Here is a 21950-nt window from a genome sequence, read left to right as displayed (position 1 = left end):
CAAGGAGGCAGAAAGTTCTTGGAATGGAAGTGCTCAGAGATTTGTGAACATGGAGATAAGAGGGCTAAATGAAGTCCATTGACCTTCCTTTTAATGGGTCACAGTAATTTGACTTTCTTTTTTCCATTATTTAATTTTTTTCATTTTACATACCAACCCCTGTTCTACCTCCCTCCCCTTCCCCCACCTCTCACTTCCTCTGCCCTACATGTCTACTCCTCATGGAGGAAACACCTTCCTTAGGGAATCTACAAAGTCTGGTATACCAGGTTGAGGCAGGACCAAGCCCCTCCCACCATATATCAAGACTTAGCAAGGTATCCCAGCATAGGGAATGGGCTCCAAAAAGCTGGTTCATGCACCCAGGATAGGTCCTGGTCCCCTGTCAGCAACCTCCCTCCCAATAGATCAAGCCATATAACTATTATCCACATTCAGAGGGCCTACTTTGGTCCCATGAAGGTTCCTCTATAATGCAGTAAATAAGAATCTGGGAAACAATAAGCTGGATAAGCTGATGGATGTTTATTCTGGGGAAAATCGCTTACACCAGAAACAGATGACCACTTCAGGTTCCTGTCCCAAGGATGCCTCCAGATGCTGTCTGTCTATGACCAGGAAGTAAGAGAGTGATCTGTGGTTGGGCACCCCAAACTTAGTTCCCCTAGGTCATACCCCTAGTGGGCGTGGTCAGTACAACAGGTGCCAGTGGGTAGATATCTCACTACATTCCTCAGCTATCAGTTCATAGTCCATGAGCTCCCACTGGCTCAGGTGAGCTGTCTCTGTGGTTTTCACCATTATGCTCTTGACCCCCCCCCATTGTTCATATGATCCCTCCTCTCTCTCTTCAAATGAACTCTATGAGCTCAACCCAGTGCTTGGCTGTGGTTCACTACATCTGCTTCTATCAGTTACTAGATGAAGGTTCTATGGTGACAATTCAGGTAGTCATTAATCTGATAAAAGGGGAAGGCCATTCAGGCATCCTCTCCACTATTGCTAGGAATCTTGGCTGGGGTCATCTTTGTGTATTCATGGGAATTGTTTTTTTCCCTACAGTTTTAACAGACTGACATATATGCTGAAATTTGGCCAGTATTGCAATTTAGAAGAGCATTTAGAAAACTTTTAATCTGGCTTCAAATTACAACCCCACATTCTATATCTCAGCACACACCAATGTCCTACTTGTCAGTTTCTTTCATTGCTCTCCCCCTCTGTCCTTCCCTAAACTCAGCCTTCTTGATCCCTCATGTTCCCATCCCCCATCTCCTCCCTTCTACCCTCTCCCAGTTTACCCAGACCTTAACTATTTTCCCTTCCTGAGGCCCTCCATGTTTGTCCCTCTTAGGGTCTCCCCTTTTTTACTTTGCTTTTCTGGGGTTGTAGATTGTAGCCTGATTATCCTTTGTTTTAAGTGTAATATTCACTTATGAGTGAGTACATACCGTGTTTGTCTTTCTGGGTCTGTGTTACCTCACTCAGGATGGGTCCCATTATTTTTCTAAATGGCTTATCTGTGACTATCTAGACCTAAAAATTATGTTCTGAATGATTCCTGAGTCTGTAAGAGATTATCTTATCTAGCACGTATTAATTTTCATGAAGGTTACTGTTAATCAGCATATGTGAGAATAGCTATTCATTTGCAAAGACCATAAGAGATAAGGTTACAAGCCATGCTGGTAATAACATTAGTGAACATAACAGTCCTGGAAGGTCTATGACGATGTGACTAGATATCCAGTCTCACATCTGTTGCTCACCTTATCCCAGAGAATCACCAGCATAAAGCCAAACTAGTAGTTCCAGCAATCTCCAAAGGACTTATCTTTTCCTGCCATCCAAAGAAGAGGAGGTGAAAGAGTATAATCTGAATTTTCATTCTGTGTTTTAATGTAGAGCTGTAACAAGTAGGTGAATTAGAAGAAACAGAATCAGAAAAGAATTTGTTTAGAGCTTACTGACTTCAAAGCAAGGCAGGAGATGAAATTGGGAAATGAATTTACCCACTGGTGTATGTGTGTGTAAGATAAGTGGGTGTATTGAAGAAAGAATGGCTGTCAAAGCTTGTGTCTGCCAATTTTTCCTTGATGGAGGAAGCATGTTCCAAATCACAAACCATCTAAAATATTTTGACATAGGGCTACAAACATCTAAAGCAGAGACAAAATACTCTCTAGTTGACCTAAATATTGTGCTCTGACAGGCTGCCACCTTCTTCCTTATTGATGTAGATGTGTTTCTTGCCTAAGGTTTCTCTTAGTCATTGAAAGATAAGCAGGAAGATGCTGGCGAGTTTGCAATGTGTTAGAAATGCTTGCAGAGGTTATACTGGGTCAGAGCAAATGGTCAAGAGGAAACATGACAAAGTTCTGTTTCTATCTTGGACCCTTCTATCCATACTCTGTCTTTCTTCAGAACACAAAGAAATATCCATTAGTCTACTTTCTTCAGTTAAGGAGTGCATTTTTTAATGTATAAACCAGTTGACTTCAGAAGGTTGTCCGGGCCTTCTGTGTGTGTTGGTGGCAGGGGGGTATAGTGATCTGGGGTAACAGATTGAAGGCCTGAACCCTTTCTGATTTGTGTGTGTTTGTGTCTGTGTGTGACACAATAGTACGCCTGAACTTCTTGTTCTCTGATCATAAGTGCCTCCATGTTATCTTGACCATTTTAGAATTTTAGAGGCCCTGAAAGTTGAATGTGATTAATAGATGCCATAGGTTACTGAAAGGATGGAAAAATTTAGCCTAATTTTCCCTAGACTCTGCCCCCTAGTAGTGAGTAAGCAAAAGGTCATTCTTGACTGTTTACAACAGGGTGGTTTACTGACAGCACCTGTGAGTGAATGAGAACAGGAAATGAGCCGTGCCATACTACCCAGAAGCCCTGGAGAAAGCAGACTTCCTGGGCTAAGCGCGGGCTTGGATAATTCAAATTGAATGGTCCACACTAGATGCTATGAGATGATTGGTTTGTGATGCGCGGGCTTTGTTGTAACCCTATAAAAGCTGTCTGAACCCTGTACCCAGGGTTTCCAGTCCTCTACCCCACGTGGAGTATAGCTGCGAACCCCAGTGCACTGGAATATAAAAGACCTCATGCTTTTGCATCAAGACCGCTTCTCCTGAGTGATTTGGGGGGCCTCCTTTCCTGAGTCGGGGCGTGAGGGTCCACGCCCTCCGTGGGTCTTTCATTACTAAATCATTTTGAGAGTTTCAAATGCTGTGTGTCATTTTTTGTCTCAGGTGGCTATCTACTGCCTGAAACTTCTCACTATAAGGGGAATAAACGAGACTGTGTGTAGGTAAACATTCATTTCTGCTCCTTAATGATGGATCCTTTTAGTTTTTTTTTTTTTTGATTCTTTGATTTTATTCAGTTCAAGCTCATCATTTCTTTCCCCATGCTATCCCATTCTCCTCCAGCTCAGAAATCCATTCCCACTTCTTCCATGTCATTCCTTTCTACAAATTCTGTTTATTTATCGAGATATAAATTTATTATCTACTAAAGAATTGCTCTCCCTGTGAACCAAACACCTCGGTAGTCTTTCTATTACATTACAAGTGAAGTCAGCCCCTCACAAATGCTTTTTTATTTATTTATTTTTTGGCAATCTATCAGTTGCCTTCATTTTACCATCTGTGAGTCCCTCCTGTTGCTATTACAGTCTTCTGGTGAAGCCCCTACTTTATTTTTCCTTTCTGGCATGCATGGAGGAGAGAGTACCTGGAGTGTAACAGTATCCTGCTGGCTTGGCACCAGAGAGATAGCAACCAACCCTAACCCCCTCTGGGCCACCACTGGCCTAGCTCCAGAGAGCAAGCACCTAGACTAATCCATCCTTTGTTGACCAGGTACCTTTTGTCCCTCTATGTGAACTTTGTTTGGGAGTTTCCCAGAGATATAAAAGCCTATGGAAAACTTGGTTCAGGAAACCTGGAAAACTGTGGTACCTGATGAATCAAGAATTTCAACTTGGCATTGTATTTTTGGAAGCCTCATTCAAGTTATTCTGAGCATGTGGCAATCAACTGACTGAAGTGTAAATATTGGGAAAAATAAAAAGCCCTGAATTTAGGGGGAAAAATTCAGTTCATTGATGCTGGGGACCCCTGCAGCCATGAAAAGGCTAAATTCATTTTACAGCATCATTGAATCTCCTTTAGATGGACCTGTGTGAATCCACATCCACGCTGAGACATTCTCAACACTGGAGGAAAGCTAATTTCCTGGGCTCTGGATGGTTCTTATTTTTCTCTAGACATAATACAAGGAACATGCCTATTACTATATCATCTTTATTGATTAATATCTTTATTAACTCAATGAATAAGAAGATATATATTACCTAGCACTAGATACTGGTCTCCTTGGATCTTAGGTTTTTCTCCCAAGTAATAGTTTGACAAAGTGAGTGGTTCTTAGATACTAGATTATAGTACAGGCGTTCATTCCAGTAGAATGACAGTCCTAGAAGCAGGATAGTACACTGCTTGAGGACATTCCAGGTGAAGAGCTTTTACTCACAGCTATATGATCCTGAGCAAGTTACTTTACTTCTCCATTTCATGACAACATGTCAATGATATTTATTGAACTTGGCTTTTAAGGGAGTTAAATGATTTAATATACTGTTCCCTTTGTGCAAAGAGTACCTTGTAAGACAAATGAGTGGGGCATTTTCTAAGTGTGCTCTCTGCTCACTTGCAATGAAGAAAACATGAATAGTATACTTTCCCTGTCATCAAGACATTTATAGTCAGTGAAAACTAGGTCATGAACTATATGAATATATACATAAAGACATGAAGCATAGTACTATGTAATAGGAAGCATCTTTGTATAGGCGACCTATAGATTGTATAGATTTCAAGATAGTTCTGAAATATCAGAAAGAGAGCATTTATTTATGTTCTATAATTATCTCATAGCAGATCTTTGTTTCAAAGTGGTAATAAATACTATTGAAATGCCTCTAACAGAGAAGTAGAATTTAAAACTGGATGTGTAGAATGATGATAACCTCAGAAACACTGTGGTTGTACTTGTGTATTAACTCTTTCTAGCCAGGATAAAGCAAAGAAGCACACTTGATATGCCAAAACCCATGTGTAGTGCTGCTTTCCCTGTTTCCCCACATGTTCTCTGTGGCACAGTCATTCTGTTTACCTAGTCAATGAACCTAATGAATATTGTATCCATTTTCTATAATTCCTTACAGTGGACACTGGGGAGAACAGCAAAATGGGTTAGGTGACAGATTGTACATTAGGGAGTTTCTCAGAGGGTATTGTCTGTGGGTTATTATTTTTATTTTGACAAATAAAAAGTAGAGGCCATAAGAAATATTTGATTAGTAGATTGTTTTGAAAGACGATGTGATGGTGAATAGACCAAGAAACCATGTCATTATAAGTAAATCTTATTATATGACAGGCTCTAGGTACTTTACATTTATTAACATACATAATACAACTTAGAGACAAGGTATTATCATCACCTCAATGTTAAAGGTATTGAAATAGAGACATTGGGAGATCAAACACCTATCCAACTTCCAGGGCTGATACAGGAGCCTTTCTGGGGTTTGAAGCCAATCTTCCAAGCTGCAGAACTCTAAGTCTTAAACTAGGGATGCCCAACCTTTCTGATATTTCTATATGACATTGTTATTTATAGATATGTTGGGTTGTAGTAGCATTCTTGTCCTGAAATTTTTGTTACTCCACCGCATATATCCATATGTTCTAGTGATCCTGTTGACAGATTCTTTGAAACATTTAAATATACTTTAAATTAATACATATATTATATTAAATATACAAATATGTATCATATTAAAGATATAAATATTACATATTAAGTATTATATATATTTGTGATGATGGGGTCAAACCCAGGGCCTTTTACATATGAAGCAAGTAATTCATCACTGAGCTACCCACCCCCAGCCATGACATATTACTCCTGAGTGAATTTGACATAGCAATAGATGGAAACTATCCAAAGTGAAACAGTAACAGCAAGAGAAGTAGAAGAATGTCAGTGACTCATGAGGCAACTTCAAGTTGTCCAGTAGTAGTTTTCTTAAGTTGCTGTGGTAGTTTGATATGCAATGTCCTCCATAGGTTTATCTATTTGAATATTTGAACACTTAGTCCCCAGCTGGTGATGCTGTTTCAGGAGGTTGGAGACTCTTTAGGAAGGGGAGTCTCACTGAATGAAATAGATCACCTGGAGTCTGGTGTGTGGGTGTGTGCGTGCATGCATGCGCACGCGCGCACGCGTGTGTGGACTGACTGTGAGACTTTGTAGTGTAGCCCCACTTCGTGTTTCCTCTCTGCTTCTTCAGTGTGTGAGCACAGTCATCCTCCTGCTCCAGCAGCTATGCCTTCCCTGCCTGCTACCCTCTCTCCTTCATCATGACAATTGTGCCTCTGAACTGAAAAGTCAAAACAAAGCCTTCCTTCTTAATTTGTCTCTGCCAAGGTATTTTATTGCAGAAATGAGAAAGTAACTAAGACATGTGTCCTGTTGTAATCACTGAATAAAATAAGCAGGGGGCGTGGCTAGAAACAGTTCAAAGAGATAACAGCTAAAACATGTTCAACATTTATAAAAGGTGTAAACTGATCAAACAGGAAGCATAAAGAACTCTAAGCATGAGCAACAAAGTCAGCTCTACAAAGGCAATTCATGACCAAACTGCACAAAACAAGTGATGAAGAGAAAACTAGCCAGCAGATACCAGGCACATTACTCACAAAGGGACAAAGAGGGAACACTGTAGAACTGTCGTCAGAAAGCATGCAAGTGAGAAGATGCATGAGCCACAGCATCAAAGCAATGTGAAAGGAACTCAATGTGGAATTCCATGCTGAAGAAAATACCTTTAAAACATGAAAATGAAATAGTGACATTTTTGGGACTCATAAAGTCGAACCAAATCCATCACTGGCAGACTTGCACTGTGGTAAACGTAGGAAGTCCTGCAAGCAGCAGCTGGCTGTGACAGTAGGTAGAAGTGTGGATAAATAGAAAGGGATGAAGGGATGAAGCAACTACACAGAAGTATATGAGACTGCGAAATGGTGTTATTTGCATCTTTTAAAATGATCATGGTTAGACTGAAGGTGAGGTAGTATTTTTAATACATAACAAAGTAACGTGTGACAGCAGTGGCAGCAAGACCTGGAATAGAAAAACAATTGACATTGTATAATTTTCATGAGAAATGCATTTTATGTGCATGTACTTAAAAGATGTTACATTGGGGCTGCAGAGATGTCTCTGCAGTTAAAAGTGCTTGCCATTCCTTCAGAGAATTGGAGTTCAGTTCTCAGCACTCAGGTCAGGTGGTTCACAAATTCTAGCTGTAGGGGATCTGATGCCCAATTCTGGATTCCATGGGTATCTACACACACACACACACACACACACACACACACACACACACACACACACACACACACACAATTTAAAAAGAAATGTACCATGGAAAAGAGAAATTTAACTGTATCTAACAATATTTTCCTTGCTTAAGCATCAACATAGAAATAAAATTAAACTGTACAGCTTGGTCCCAGGGCTGAAGATTGGAAACTGGAAAACTGTAGGCCTAAGGGGAAAAAATCCTTGGCTCTCGTGGTACTGTCTGTGTATACAGTTGGAAGCATATAGTTGAAGAAAAAAAAAATTGAGTTGAGTCATGAAACTAAAATACCTGTCACTGGAAGCTGTGTGGAACCCAGTTTTAAAAGAAATGAATTGTAAATTACTGAATATAGTAATTATTGTAGCAGATGCACAGTAATTAGTTTGCAACACTAAGATTTTTGTTTGGGGAATTTTAAAATCCCTTCCAAAAGAGAAGAAGCTCTGTGTGCATGGAATTTTACTTGAACTCTAAAGTGTTTTCAGTGTTCATTTTCCCTTAGTGAGCCAAGGTTTTGCTCATCAGTAGTCAATGCTGGGTAAAGAGGTTTGGCTCCAGAATCAGAAAGAAGTACATGAGCACAGAGGAATCATACTAATTTTCTAACATAATAGCAAACTCACACATTGTCATAGTAGCTAAGTAAAACTTCAAAACCACTCTGTTGAATTATAAATGGTCTCAAGGAATTGTGTAGTTTAGAGTTGACATCCCAGGATTGATACATACTAGCTACTAGATTATTAGCAAGGTCTTTTCTTTCCTTACTTATAAATAGGAATGTTTTACTTTTATGCAACAATAAAAGTAAGGGGTCATATATGTAAACTAGCTGATGATTCATGTTGTTTATAGTCAGAAAAGAACTGTCTTTCCAAAAGCCCTGAAAAATGAAAACCAGTTTTCCAGCAAGATTTTCTTTTTTAAAGGTTCTTATCAGAATTTGAGATATTCTATCTGAAGTGCCCAGGATAATGTTTCTAGTTGCTTGCATGCAGTTCATGCCCAGGAAACAACATGTAGTATCCAGATTATTTAAGGAATTTGGCCTCAACTGGACTTATCACTAAATTGTTGTATGCCCTTGAGTAAGGCAATTGCTGCCTTTCCCTCCTGAGTTGATGGTCACAGATACCCGTTCTACCTTTGTAATACTACAATTTAGTTTTGTTCTAATGTTTACTTGGGAGGCAGAGGTGGCAGATCTCTGTGAGTTTAAGGCCAGCCTGGTCTACAAAGCAAGTTCCACGACAGATTCTAATACAATACGGAGAAATCCATGTCTTAAAAATCAAAAAGAAAATATTATGAAATATAAGACCATAACACAGATTAAAAATTGAGACAGTGAGTTGAAAATTAAATGTGTATCTTCCATATCTAAGTCCCTGGATATTAGCTTTTCTTGTTTTACTCCAGGAAACACCCACAATATATTTGTTTACTGCCACACAATATTATATAGTAATATTGCAAAGATCTTTATTTTTCTCTTATATACTGCTTTTTCTCAAAGAACTTTCATATCTCTTTGTCTGTCTATCTATATACATGTGCATACACACACATGCACATATATTCTAATTTTGAGAATGAGTCTTAAATACTATGTATGTAGCCGTGGCTGAACTGAAACTTAACTATACATCTACAAGCCTTAAACTTGTAGCTACTCTTGTGCTTTAGCTTTCTGGATGAATGCTGGGATTGCAGGTGTGAACCACTTATGATCTTAGTTTATCTATCACACTTTGGTTCATACCATGGAAATTATAGTATCTTTTATGTTAGAAATATATAAACTAATTATTATTTGTTTAACTAGTCCTTAGTAATGAACATATATGGGTTGGTTTTATTTTCTTTTAAAGAGAATGAACCAAATATTTAAGTATGCACTTCTTTGCTTTTGTATATGGATACCTTTATCTATAAAACAAAATTTCAGAAACTGAATTGCTAGACCTTATGATGTGCAGTAAACATCTGATAAAAATTCTTCAAGCAAGATGAACAAATGTTTTATGGCCAGTAACTGCATATATGTAATCATTCCTCCACACAGTGTGATAAAAGTTGGCTTTTTGTAGAGAATATATTTTCACTGATAGAATTCAGTTCATCCCTTATTGTTCACATTTAAGTTTAGCAGAAATGCCTTGATTCAGCATTACATAATCTCACTAAACTTTATTGTGCATGAAGTACGGTATTAGCTATTTGGAGAAGTCAAAATTTATTAGATATATTCTCTGCCCATAACACTATGAAGGGAGTTACACAGAGTCTGGCCTTAGATCACCTTTCATGCCTTATGTATTTGTAGTTTCTTTTATGACCACTGTGAGACTGAAAATAAGCAACTTCCGGGAGTATCTTAAGAGCATACTAGAAACTTCAGGAATATATTAAGTAGGTGTGAACATTCCTTTGGAGTTTGTTTGATAGAACGGTCATCATGGATGCTCAATCATAACTCTCTCTTGAACTCACTTATTAGCCAGCACCCACCTTTCTTCATTGGTGTTAACTGGTATCAAGAAATGGAATTGGAAATGATTTGTTACACTATTTTAACAAATCTATAGGGTAGCAGATCCATTATTGTGTTAAGTGAGTGGAAGATTAAGCTGAGGTTTATACCCAGAGAAACTGAGAAAACTAAACTTTTTACTAAAATAGACAATAGAGAATAGCTAGATAGAGAAGGCAACAGGATAAGTGGTGGCTGTACGCTATCTATGTATTGAAATATTTGGGTATGTGAACTGAGAGGATAGATCAGTAGTTTGTAACACTTAGAGTGCAAAGAACTTAATGTGTGGATTCAGAGGATATTTCTCATTTTTGGTATAGGGAAATAAGCACAACTAATACTCCATAATGCTATGTATACTTCTGGCATATACTTCAAAATTCTGAGTGTATGAAGAATGGGTGATGAAGTTGTATTGTCACATTTAATAAGCACCAATTATAGGAAAGCTAACCATGGGGCAAATGAAGCCAACCAGTAAATAAAAAAATAAGTCCAGTTTGAATTGTTTAGAAAACTTTGTTTAAATATTTGTTCATATGATAATTCTAGTGATAACAAAGATGAAGGGGAAGTCACTTTTATATGCTGTTACTAAGAGGAAGATTGATGTAGCTTTTATTTTCAAGTAACTTAGCAATATGTAAAGAGTTTGAAAATAATTCATCACCTTTCATCAAATCTAGGAAATAATAATAAATGTTGGATAAAATCCTTTATTGATGTATGTTTTTGTGCCTTACCTATAACTGAAAAATAAGAAAATAAATATTGAACAATAGAAATTAAATAGTGATACATTAGTATGGCTAAATTATGTTTTGCAACTAATAGTTATCTTTCTGGAGAAGACTTAATTTTATACAAATGCCTACAATATCATCTCAAATGACAAAAACTACCATATAGTATCATCTCATGAAAGATTTCCTTATATTTTCTGTAATTTTTGGTCATAATGAATATTACTTTTCCATAAAGAATTCTTTATGTAAATATAGTTTGAGCTGTAAGTGATCACAAGTGTCTATAAGAGAACATGTTTAGCTTTTGCTTATATAACGTACAGATGTTCATAATGTGTCCAGGTGTGTGTTCACAGCATCCATTGGTTCTAGGTTTTGCAGAGAGCTGTGATGGTGTTCACTGGATATGCCTCCAGGAAGAGGTACAAATCTACATTAGATGAAGGACCCATTAAAAGAGGACCACATGATGATACGGTATGAGTTTAGTCTGCTTGTCACCAGATGTTTCCTCTCATTTAACATCATTCTTCCAACAACTCAAGCAGACATAGGGAAAAAAAAGTCTTAGTTCAACAATTTAGAAAATAGTTGAGATTTGTTAACGTATGAATGTCTTTAACTGAAGCACTATGCTTCTCTAGATAGGACCATATTTGGAAAAATATTACTGTTTAACATGAGACTTAAAGACAAACATCAGCTCAACACTTTAATAGTTAATAAAGTGAGAAACTAACATATTTTATAAAGGAGTTATTTTAAATAATATATGAATTTACACATTAGAATACCAGAGATTTCAATTTTAAAAGTTCAAAGAGAAAAATCTTGAACTATCAAATAAAATTGCAAGTAGTTTACCACTATTCTTTGGGCCATCTTTGCTAATTGAAGCATGCCTACCTTTTCTAACAGTGGTGATTGTGGCAAAAATGTGATGTGCATAAAATGAAGATGCTTTTAGTGTACTTGGGGGATATGGTTATAAATGAAGTATAAGGTAACTATTTAGACTGTTTTTACACAATGTTTAACTGTTCATTTAGTGTCTTAGTTACCTTAATCTCTTCCTCTATCCTGCCATACTTTTTGCCTTCTCTTTTCTTTCTCCTTCATCTTCCTCTCTCTTTAAACTATGATATTGGAATATAGATTGAAAGTCATAACATCACAGTCTTTGGGAAGAGTATCAAAGATTTTCCTGGAATATTTCAAATTAGAATAACAGACAGTATTCTTGTTCTAATCTTTGTGTGGACAGATGAAACATGGAGATACTTATGGATATATACAGAGACATGTAGAAAAAGCCCCATGTGTAGTAGAGAACCACAGGAAAAAAGCAGATATGAATAAAACATATGTCCAAATTACACATGCATGCACACACACGTGCATGTATGAGTAGAAGACAATTATTTTTGTCTCCCTGTTTTCTTATTCCTTCTCTCTTTTTTTTTATAAATTGATTTGGATTGGATTTCCACTGCTTGAAATCAGAGTGCTATTTCAATAACTGTATTGAGCTAGCAGCCATGCAGACATAGAGGTGGGTATATGGAGTTAGCCTTGAGCATACTGACTTCTTTTTAATTTATTTTCAAAGAAGTAGTATGGATGTTTAGGGAGTGAATCACTAGGCATTTTGAAAAAAAGTCTAGCTTCAGTTGCTTTGAAACCTTTTAGCTTTGGGTAAGAACTGAAGGTGTTTCAGACAGGGAGTTTGATTTATAAATAAGAAATGAGCAGGGAATGAAGATACCCTTCTACAGTGCAGAAGCTGTGTCTTGAAGAGGAATAAAAGGAATTAATTTAGAATCTCTGGCATTCCAGTTTCATCTGCTCTCAGCAACAGAAATGTGATTGAATACATTAGATGGTGATATGGATTCTAAGCAAGATGAGTCTGTGGATAGATTTCTTGCCTATCAGCTGAGAAATGCCTTCCTCATTCCAGGGAGGGTAATGGACCTGAGGGACACCACATTCATTTGGAGTACAGACATCAGCCACATTTCTCTTTTCCTTTTCCTTTTTAATCTTTCAAACAATGGAGTAAGATACAAATAGAATCTCACCACCTTGGCATCACTTGAGTAGACCTCTACCTTAAATAACAACACCCTCCCCTACAAAAACAAACAAAACAAACAAAACATCACATTGATTACACTGGAAGTTAATATGTGTCACATCAAAATCTTCCTAGTGTCAAAATGCTTTAAAGACCAACAATTTCTATGCAACTAAGGTATAGAGATGGACCCACAGTAGTTCTGATATTTTGGAGTGATAAGGAATATATTTTGTGTTTTATTTACTTATTTAAAATTATTTAAAATTGTTATGCACATGTGTGTGGATGTATGCACATGTGCAAGCATGCACATGTGTGTAGAGGCTCCTCATAAACTTCGTATTATCCTCATAAATATAATCCAGCTCCATAGGGCTGGGGTCTCTCATTAGCCTTAAGTTCACTAATTTGACAATAATTGGGGGTAAACTAGCCCTGGGAGCCCTCATGTTTTTACCTCCCCAGTGCTGGGATTATAAGAGCATGCTGCCATACCTGGCATTTTTACCTTTGTCCTGAGGATCAAACTTAGGTCCTCATGTTTGTGAGCAATCACTTTTCTGAATGAACTATATTCCTAGCCCTTGTAAGTGATCTTTTAACAAATGTCTCACTTCCTGCAAATGTATGAAGGACTTACTTTCATATGTAACTGTTGTAGAATATGGACAAGGCAAGGTATTTGTTGGCAATGATTTTCTTTTCTAGCTATTACATAAAGAAAACCAGGGATAGTATAAGGTATTGATTCAGAACAATCAATGATTTGGTAACCTTATACACACTTCCACTTTGTGTTAGGAAGTGAACTGATAACAGTTTAAAATGATAATTGTATAAGACTCTTTCTTCCCATATTACCTAAATGTTGCATGACTGAACTGTAACAATCAAGGTTTAGGAACATCTCCAATTTTTTTTGTTAATGTTTCCTGGTGCCAAAGAAAGTTACCCTGAACATATGGTAAAGGGTGAGGCTATACCCTTTACCTTCTTCTGCTACACTCTGAGATGGGGGGTCAGCAGCTGAATAGAACTTCAAAAAATAAAAGTTGAATTTAGAATGGCTATACTGCTGGTGAGGCAACCTGGGTGGGACAAAGAATCACTGTATCTGTGCAGAGATATGGTGGGCTCTAATGTTGCCTTTGTCTATTTACATATCCTGCCAATTCTTCCCTCCCTTTTGGCTTTTAATTTATAGTAAGTAGCTTTATAGTGGTGTAGTTGATATACAATAAGTGACACAGGAGATGTAGAAATTTGTAAAATTCTTGCAAATCACCATTGTGGTTTTTGACTCTATGAATGAAAAGTTTTTAATCACTTATAAAAAAATTTTGTTCATTAATCTTCAAACATCTTCCACTTTTTGTTGATTTTCTTACTTGTATATTATTATCCTAGATGTTCTCTCCTTCTTTCCTCCCTGCCCCATCTTTTTTCCATATTCTTCCTCCTGTTCCTCTTTCCTCCTCCTTCTTGTCCTCATCATCTTTGTTTTTCTCCCTTGTGTTTTATGTTGCAATTTATTTGAATTTTTTCTGTTGCTGTCATTGTCCAATTTGTTGTTTTTCTTTTCTTCTGTTTTAAATGCTTTTGTTTTTTTAACTAGAGCATTTTTATGTCATACAGTTGAGGTTTCAATTCTAGAAGAACAATTTGAGTCTTTAAAAATACCTTCTGCTTTTATACACCACATTTAGCATATGGAGAATAGTTACAACAGCTGTTCCCATTGCCTTTCCTTCAGACTTTAAGATTTATTTTAGTTCTGTGTGGTTGTGATTAATTGATTTCTCTGCTCATTATGGGTTTATTTTCCTTCTTGTTTGCACATGTGTTTGGATGCCAGATGTGAATTTTTTTTTTTTTTTTTTTTTACCATGTTGGGTGCTCGATCCTTCTTTCTTTCTTTCTTTCTTTCTTTCTTTCTTTCTTTCTTTCTTCCTTCCTTCCTTCCTTCCTTCCTTCCTTCCTTCCTTTCTTTTTTTTTTTGTCAATGTCTTTGGAGTTTGTTCTTAAATGCAAGTTGTTTTGCTTGGTTTAATACCATTGTGTCTTCTTTTAACACATGTTAGGTGCTCACTCAAAAGATGACAATTTCTACTACGGAAAGGGGACTTCCTTATTATATTATAGCTAATTCCCTGTGACTTTGAAGCAGTGTGTTGTACTTGTGGAAGCCAGGTACAACTCCTATTCCATTTGGGTGGGGCTTGCTTCAGTCCTGTGCATTTACACACAATCCATCAATGTGCTGATCACTATTGCACTTAGGGGGAAAATTTTGTAGATATTTACAGTTTCTTTTCACTTTTGCTGCTCTGTTCTTCACCTGCCTTGGTTCCCAAGACATTCAGATCATTTCCTAAATTAAATGAAATGCATTTGCCAGGCATTCTTTCTCCTTCATTGTTCATCTCAGAGTGGGACAATTGCAGTTCTTACTCCAGTTATTAGCCTATTCTGGAAATCACTGTCCTCTTTTGACTGATTTCCAGAGTTTTGAAAACTATCTTTCCTATGTTTTGTCTATTTTTAAATATACTTATTTCATTTTTTCATGTTTTATTTTAGTTTTATTCATTTTACACACCAACCACAGTTCTCTCTCACTCCCTCCATTCTTCCGCCTCCCCCAACTCACCCCAATTCATTACTCAGAAAGGATAAGTTATCCCATGGGGAGTCAACAAACTGACACATTCAGTGCATGTATGACCAGGACCCTCCCCACTGCCCCCTGTTTCGTCTGTATGGATGTATGTTCACCTCATGAATGTGGCAATCTGTGGAAGTTGGGAAAGATGTCAGATCCCCTGGAATGGGAGTTACTCATGATTATAAGCTTCCATGTTGGTGCTGGGAACTAAACCCTAACCCTATAAGAGCAGAAAGTACTCTTAATTTATGAAGTATCTCTCCAGCTCGTTGTTTATTTTTTTATTGTTACAGGAGATTTTTCCATTAGGTGGAAAGAATCTTTGTCTTGGGGAGAAGACAATCTTCAGTGCAGTGTTTTAAGGACACCTGGTAAATGGCATTTTTTCTCATTTTAGGGTGAATTATGAGGTAGCTGTAAATTCAGTGTGATGGAGTTACAAGGTCAGCATCTTTCTAATAAAACAAAGAAAGCAGCTGTCAGTCAGCATTTTGTCCTTGTACCAAATCCTGCCTAAGATGAAGAATATAAAGAGAAAAGGTTTATGTTCATAGTTGTACAGTTTACAGTATGTAATTGGGGAAATCCCCTACTTTTAGGCTAGTGATAAGACAGCACTGAATTCATGGGATGCTAGAGCAAAGACACTTACTGCATGGCCAGGGAGCAATGGATTTTCTTTATTCTTCTCAGGCCATGCCAAGAATGACCCATAAACCTCCCACTAGAACCTGCGCTTAAGGTTTCCACAAGTATTTCACACATGACTTTTGTGAACATTGAGAAGTCACACTCGAACAGTAACAGCTTTGTTGCCAGTTTGCTATATATCATCTTGACTTAGCCATACCTATTCACTACTCACAGGCCAAACCTACGACCCAATCTAGACAAATCTTCAGCTTTATGGGTCAATTAAAGTTGCTTTAAGGTTGTGGAAAATGGCATAAGCAAATCAAAGAGGGCTTTGATGACAGTTCTTGTGACAAATTCTCCAAGGGTAGGAACCTTCTTCCTACTCTATTCTCAGTGTAACTGCATTGTTATTTCACTTTCATTTTTTTCTCTCTCTCCCTGAAGTATACATATGAGTACATGCATGTTTTTGCATGTGTATTGATTAATGTGTGGGAGAGTGTGCATACATGCATACAGAAGCTTAAGTTGACATAGTTTATCAATCATGCTCAATTATTCTTCTACTTTATTCACTGAAGCAGACTTTCTCAAGTAGTACTTGGTGACCTGGTTATCTGGTTAGTTTTTCTAGTTATCTGGTTGGCTTGTTCTGAGGATCACCTCTGTCATTCAAGGAAGAATTATGGTTAGGACTCTACATAAGGCCAGCATTTGTGTGAGTTTCTGGAGATCTGAACTCTAGTTCTCTTGCTTGCTTGACAAGCACATTAACCACAGACCCATCCTACAGCTTGATTTTTTTTTGTGTGTGTATGTGTGTATGTATGTGTGTGTGTGGTTTTTTTATTGTTTACTTAATTTTTTGTTTGTTTAAATGTTTTTTTCTGATTTTACATCTTAAACAAAGTTTTCCCTCCCTCCCCTCTTTTCAGTTCCTCCCCACCACATCCCCTGTAACCCCTATCCACCCCTCTTCCATTTCTCTTCAGGCAGGACTCTCATGGATATCAGCAGCCAAGGGTCTGGCTATTAAAAATAATGCTGCTATAAACATAGTTGTTCAAATGTCATTTTGGCATGGTAGAGAGTCCTTTGGGTATATAGCAAAGTGTGATATGGCTGGGTCTTGAGGTGGATTGATGGGAGATGTCATTCTGTAAATATGTTTCTTATACTGGTTAATGAATAAAGCAGTGTTGGCCAATAGGAAAGCAAAATAGGCGGGACTAGGAGACAAGGAGGAGAGAGGAAGTAGTGAGGAGGAGTCAGCATGGAGAGACCGGCCTCACTCTCCGGTAAGATGAGACCACGTGGAAATACTTAGATTAATAGAAATGGGTTAATACTTAAGACAGAGCTAGCTGATAAGAAATTAGTACCTGGTCAACAGAATTATATCTAATACAGAGTCTCGGTGTGTTAATTGGGGCTGGCATCATGGTGGGTCCTGGCCGGCAGGGAGAAACCTTACTTGCAACAGTAGATTGATTCCCAATTATCTGAATAACCACCATATTGAGTTTCAAAGTGGCTGTACAAGTTTTTCACTCCCACCATCAGTGGAGGAGTGTTCCCCTTGATCCACATCCTCTCCAGCATGAGCTGTCACTTGTGCTTTTGATCTTAGCCATTCTGACAGGTATGAGGTGGAATCACATTATCATTTTGGTTTGCACTTTACAAATGAGTAAGGATGCTGAATATTTCTTTAAATGATTCTTGGCCATTTGATATTTTTCTGTTGAGAACTCTCTGGTTAGATCTGTACCCTATATTTAAATTGGATTATTTGGGTTTTTGATGTCTAGTTTCTTTAGTTCTTTATATATATTTGGATATTAGCCCCTGTCAGACATGCACTTGGTGAAGATATTTTTCCATTCTTTGGGCTGTTGTTTTGTTCTTTTGACAGTGTCCTTTGCCTTACAGAAGCTTTTCATTTTAATGGGGTGCACTAGTTAATTGTCAATGTGCCTATGTAATTTGTGTTCTGTTCATAAAACTCTCCCTTGCCAATGTGTTGAATGCTTTCCCCCACTTTCTCTTCTATCATGTTCAGTGTGTCTGGTTTTATGTAAAGCTCTTAGATCCACTTAGACTTGAGTTTTGTGCAGGGTGATAGATATGGATATGCATTCTTCTACATGCAGACATCCAGTTAGACCAGCACTATTTGTTGAAGATGCTTTCATTTTTCCTGTGTATAAATTTGTCTTCTTTGTCAAAAAATCAAGTGTCCATAGGTATGTGGATTTATGTCAGGGGCTTTGATTTGATTCTATTGATTATCCTATCTGTTTTTATGCTAATGACATATGGTTGTTATTACTATAGATCTGTAGTACATCTAAAATCAGGGAAGGTGATAATCCCAGAATTTCTTATATTGTATAGAATTGATTCAACTCTCCTGGATTTTTTTGTTTTTCCATATGAAATTGAGTAGTTTTCTTTCAAGGTATGTAAAGAATTGTGATGGAGTTTTGATGGGGATTGCATTGAATCTATAGATTACTTTTGCTAAAATGGGCATTTTTACTATGTTAATCCTACTGGGCTGTGAGCATGGAAGATTTTTTTCCATCTTCTGATGGCATCTCCAATTTCTTTCTTCAAAGAGTAGAATTTCTTGTCGTACAGGTCTTTCACTTGCTTGTTTAGAGTTACACAAAGCTATTTTATATTGTTTGTGGCTATTGTGAACGTTGTTGTTTCCCTGATTATTTTCCTCAGCCCATTTATCATTTGATATAGGAGAGCCTCTAATTTTTTTTTTTTAGCTTATTTTATATCCAGCCACTTTGCTGAAGATGTTTATCAGCATGTAGGAGTTCTCTGGTAGAGTTTTTTTGTTTTGTTTTGTTTTTTGGTCACTTATGTAAACTATTGTATCATGTGCTAATAGTGATAGTTTGACATCTTCCTTTCCAAGTTGCATCCCCTTGATTTCCTTTTGTTGTCTTATTGCTCAAGTTAGAACTTCAAGTACTATTTTGAATAGATATGGAAAGAATGGACAGCCTTGTTTTCTTCCTGACTTTAGTAGTATTGTTTTGAGTTTGTTAGATGTTGGCTTACGATGTATTGCCTTTATTTTGTTTAGTTATGTCCCTTGTATTCCTCATCTTTTCTTATCATGAAGGGGTACTGGATTTTGTCAAAGACCTTCTGAGCATCTGGTGAAATGAACATTTTTTTTTTCAGTTTGTTTATATGGTGATGTGGTGGGATACATTAACAGATTTCCTTATGTTGAACCATCCCTGCATCTCTGGAATGAACCCTACTTACTTATGGTAGATGATTATTTTGATGTGTTCTTGGATTCACTTTTTGAGCCTTGTATTAAGTATTTTTGCATCAATATTTAAGAAGGATATTGGTCTGTAATTCCCTTCCTGTGTTGAGTTTTGATGTGGATTGGGTATAATAGTGACTGTGGCTTCACAAAATGAATTTGGCAATGTTCCTTATGTTTATATTTCTTGAATAATTTGAGGAATATTGGTATTAATTATTCTTTGAAAGTCTTAGAATTCTGACCCTGAACTATTTTTGGTTGAAAGATTTTTAATGACAGCTTCTATTAATAAGGGGTTATAGATCTATTTAATTGTTTACATGATCTTGATTTAATTTTGGTAAGTGATATCAATCAATAAAGTTTCCCATTTCTTTTAGATTTTTCAATTTTGGGGGTATAGATTTTTGAAGTATGACCTAATGATTCTGTGGATTTCCTTGGAGTCTATTGTTATGTTCCCCATTTTTTCCTGGTTTTGTTTATTTGAATATTCTCTGTCTTTTAGTTAGTTTGGATAAGGGTTTATCTATTTTTTTCTTGATTATTTAAGAAACTCTCTACTTTATCCATTCCTCGTAGTTTTTTTTTTTTTTTTTTTTTTTTTTTTTTTTTTTTATTTCTATTTTATTGATTTCAGTCCTGAGTTTATTTCCTGTTTTTTACTCCTCTTGGCTATGTCTGCTTCATTTAGTTCTAGAGTTTTCAAGTGTTCTGTTAAGTCACTGGTATGAAAATTCTCATATTTCTTCATGCTAGCACTTGGTGCTATGAACTTTCCTCTCAGCACCTTTTGTGTTCCATAAGTTTGGGTATGTTGTGCATTTATTCCCATTGAATTCTAGAAAGTCTTTAATTTCTTTCTTTATTTCTTTCTTGACCCAGTGTTTAACTTATTAGAGAGGTGTTAATTTTCCATGAGTTTGTAGGCTGTGTGTTGTTTCTGTTGTTGAAATCCAGCTTCTATAATTTTATTCATTATATTTTCTGAGTTTTTGAACTGGAATTCTTCACTTTCTTCTATTCCTATTATCTTAGTGAGGGTTTTTATTGCTGTGACGAGATACCATGACCATGACAACTCTTATAAAGGAAAACATTTAATTGGGGTGGTTGCTTATAGTTTCAGAGGTTCATGTCATCATCATCATGGCATAGGCATGGCAGTGTGCAGGCAAACCGTAGCCAAGAGTCCTATATCTTGCAGGTAACATAAAGTGGACTGAGACATATTTACTGAGCCATGGAAACCTCAGAGCCAACCCCCAACAGTGCCATACTTCCTCCATTTAGGCCATACCCACTCCAAGAATGCCACACCTTCTAATAGTGTCACTCCCTATGAGATTATGAGGGCCAATTAAATTGAAACTAGAACACTTGTTATTCTTATGTTTGGTCTTTTCATAGTGTACCAGATTTCCTTGGTGTTTTTAGAATTAACAAGTTCTTTGACCAATGTATTTATTTCTTCTATTGTGTCTTCATCACCTGAGAGTCCCTCTTCCATCTCTTGTATTGTGTTGCTGATGCTTTTGTCTATAGTTGCTGTTTGCTTACTCAGATTTTCTATTCTTTGAAATCCTTCATATTGTATTTTCTTTATTGCCTTTATTTTGATCTTCATGTCATGAATAGTTTCCTCCATCTGTTTTTATTTTCTTTCTCTTGATTTTCTTGTCATTCTTTAAGGGATTTGTTGATTTCCACTATTTTTTTGGTTGTTTTTCCATTGATTTCATTAGGGGATTTTTCATTTCCTCTTTAAGGACCTCTATTATCTTCATAAAGTTGTTTTTAGTGTTGTTTTCTTGTGCTTTAGCTACATTAGAATATTCAGGTCTTGGTGTCATAGGATAGCTGGACTCTGGTGTTACCATATTGCCCTGGCTGATGTGCTGTTTTTTCATTGGTATTTAGGTATCTGGGTTTGGGATGAATAGTTCTAGTCCCCAATTTCTAAATTTGTGTATGTTGGATAGGTGTTTTGTTTCTTGGTTTCTGTTCCCTCTTTGGTTTTCTGGTCCTTGTGGCCTGGTTTTCTGGTCTAGATGAAGTCTCTGCTCAAGATGGGTGTTGGATTTCTGTGAATGAGCTTGGCTTTTGGTGCAATGGGGTCTCAGCTCTTCTAACTGTATATACTGCACCTGTTCTGACTGGTGTGGCCTGCACCTGAGCACTGAGTTCTGATCAAACTGATGTGGCTTGAGCCTCTTTTGGCTCCTCCTGAGTGTGACCTCCTCCTGAGTGGAGAAAATCTGCTGGGGTTGGGGACAGGGCTCAGCAGCAGGGCCAGCAATGAGCTAGGATGGCCTAGGTTGCAGGCAGGAAGGGCTCTCAGGAAACCAAATCCAGGGAGGGAGAAGTTCTTCTGGCAAGGTGGTCACTCATGGGCTCTGGCTGGTTCTGAATGGTGTGGTCTTTGCCTGAGTAGTGGTAGTGTCTGCTGGGGTTTGGGATAAGGATCTAGCAAGGAGACTGGCAAAGCACTGGGAAAGGTATGGGTGGAGGAGGACCCTGACTAAGGTTTCTGAAT

This window comes from Phodopus roborovskii, unplaced genomic scaffold, assembly GCF_943737965.1.
Source record: "Phodopus roborovskii unplaced genomic scaffold, PHOROB, whole genome shotgun sequence".
NCBI classification, from domain to species: domain Eukaryota; kingdom Metazoa; phylum Chordata; class Mammalia; order Rodentia; family Cricetidae; genus Phodopus; species Phodopus roborovskii.
This window is presented reverse-complemented; position numbering follows the sequence as displayed.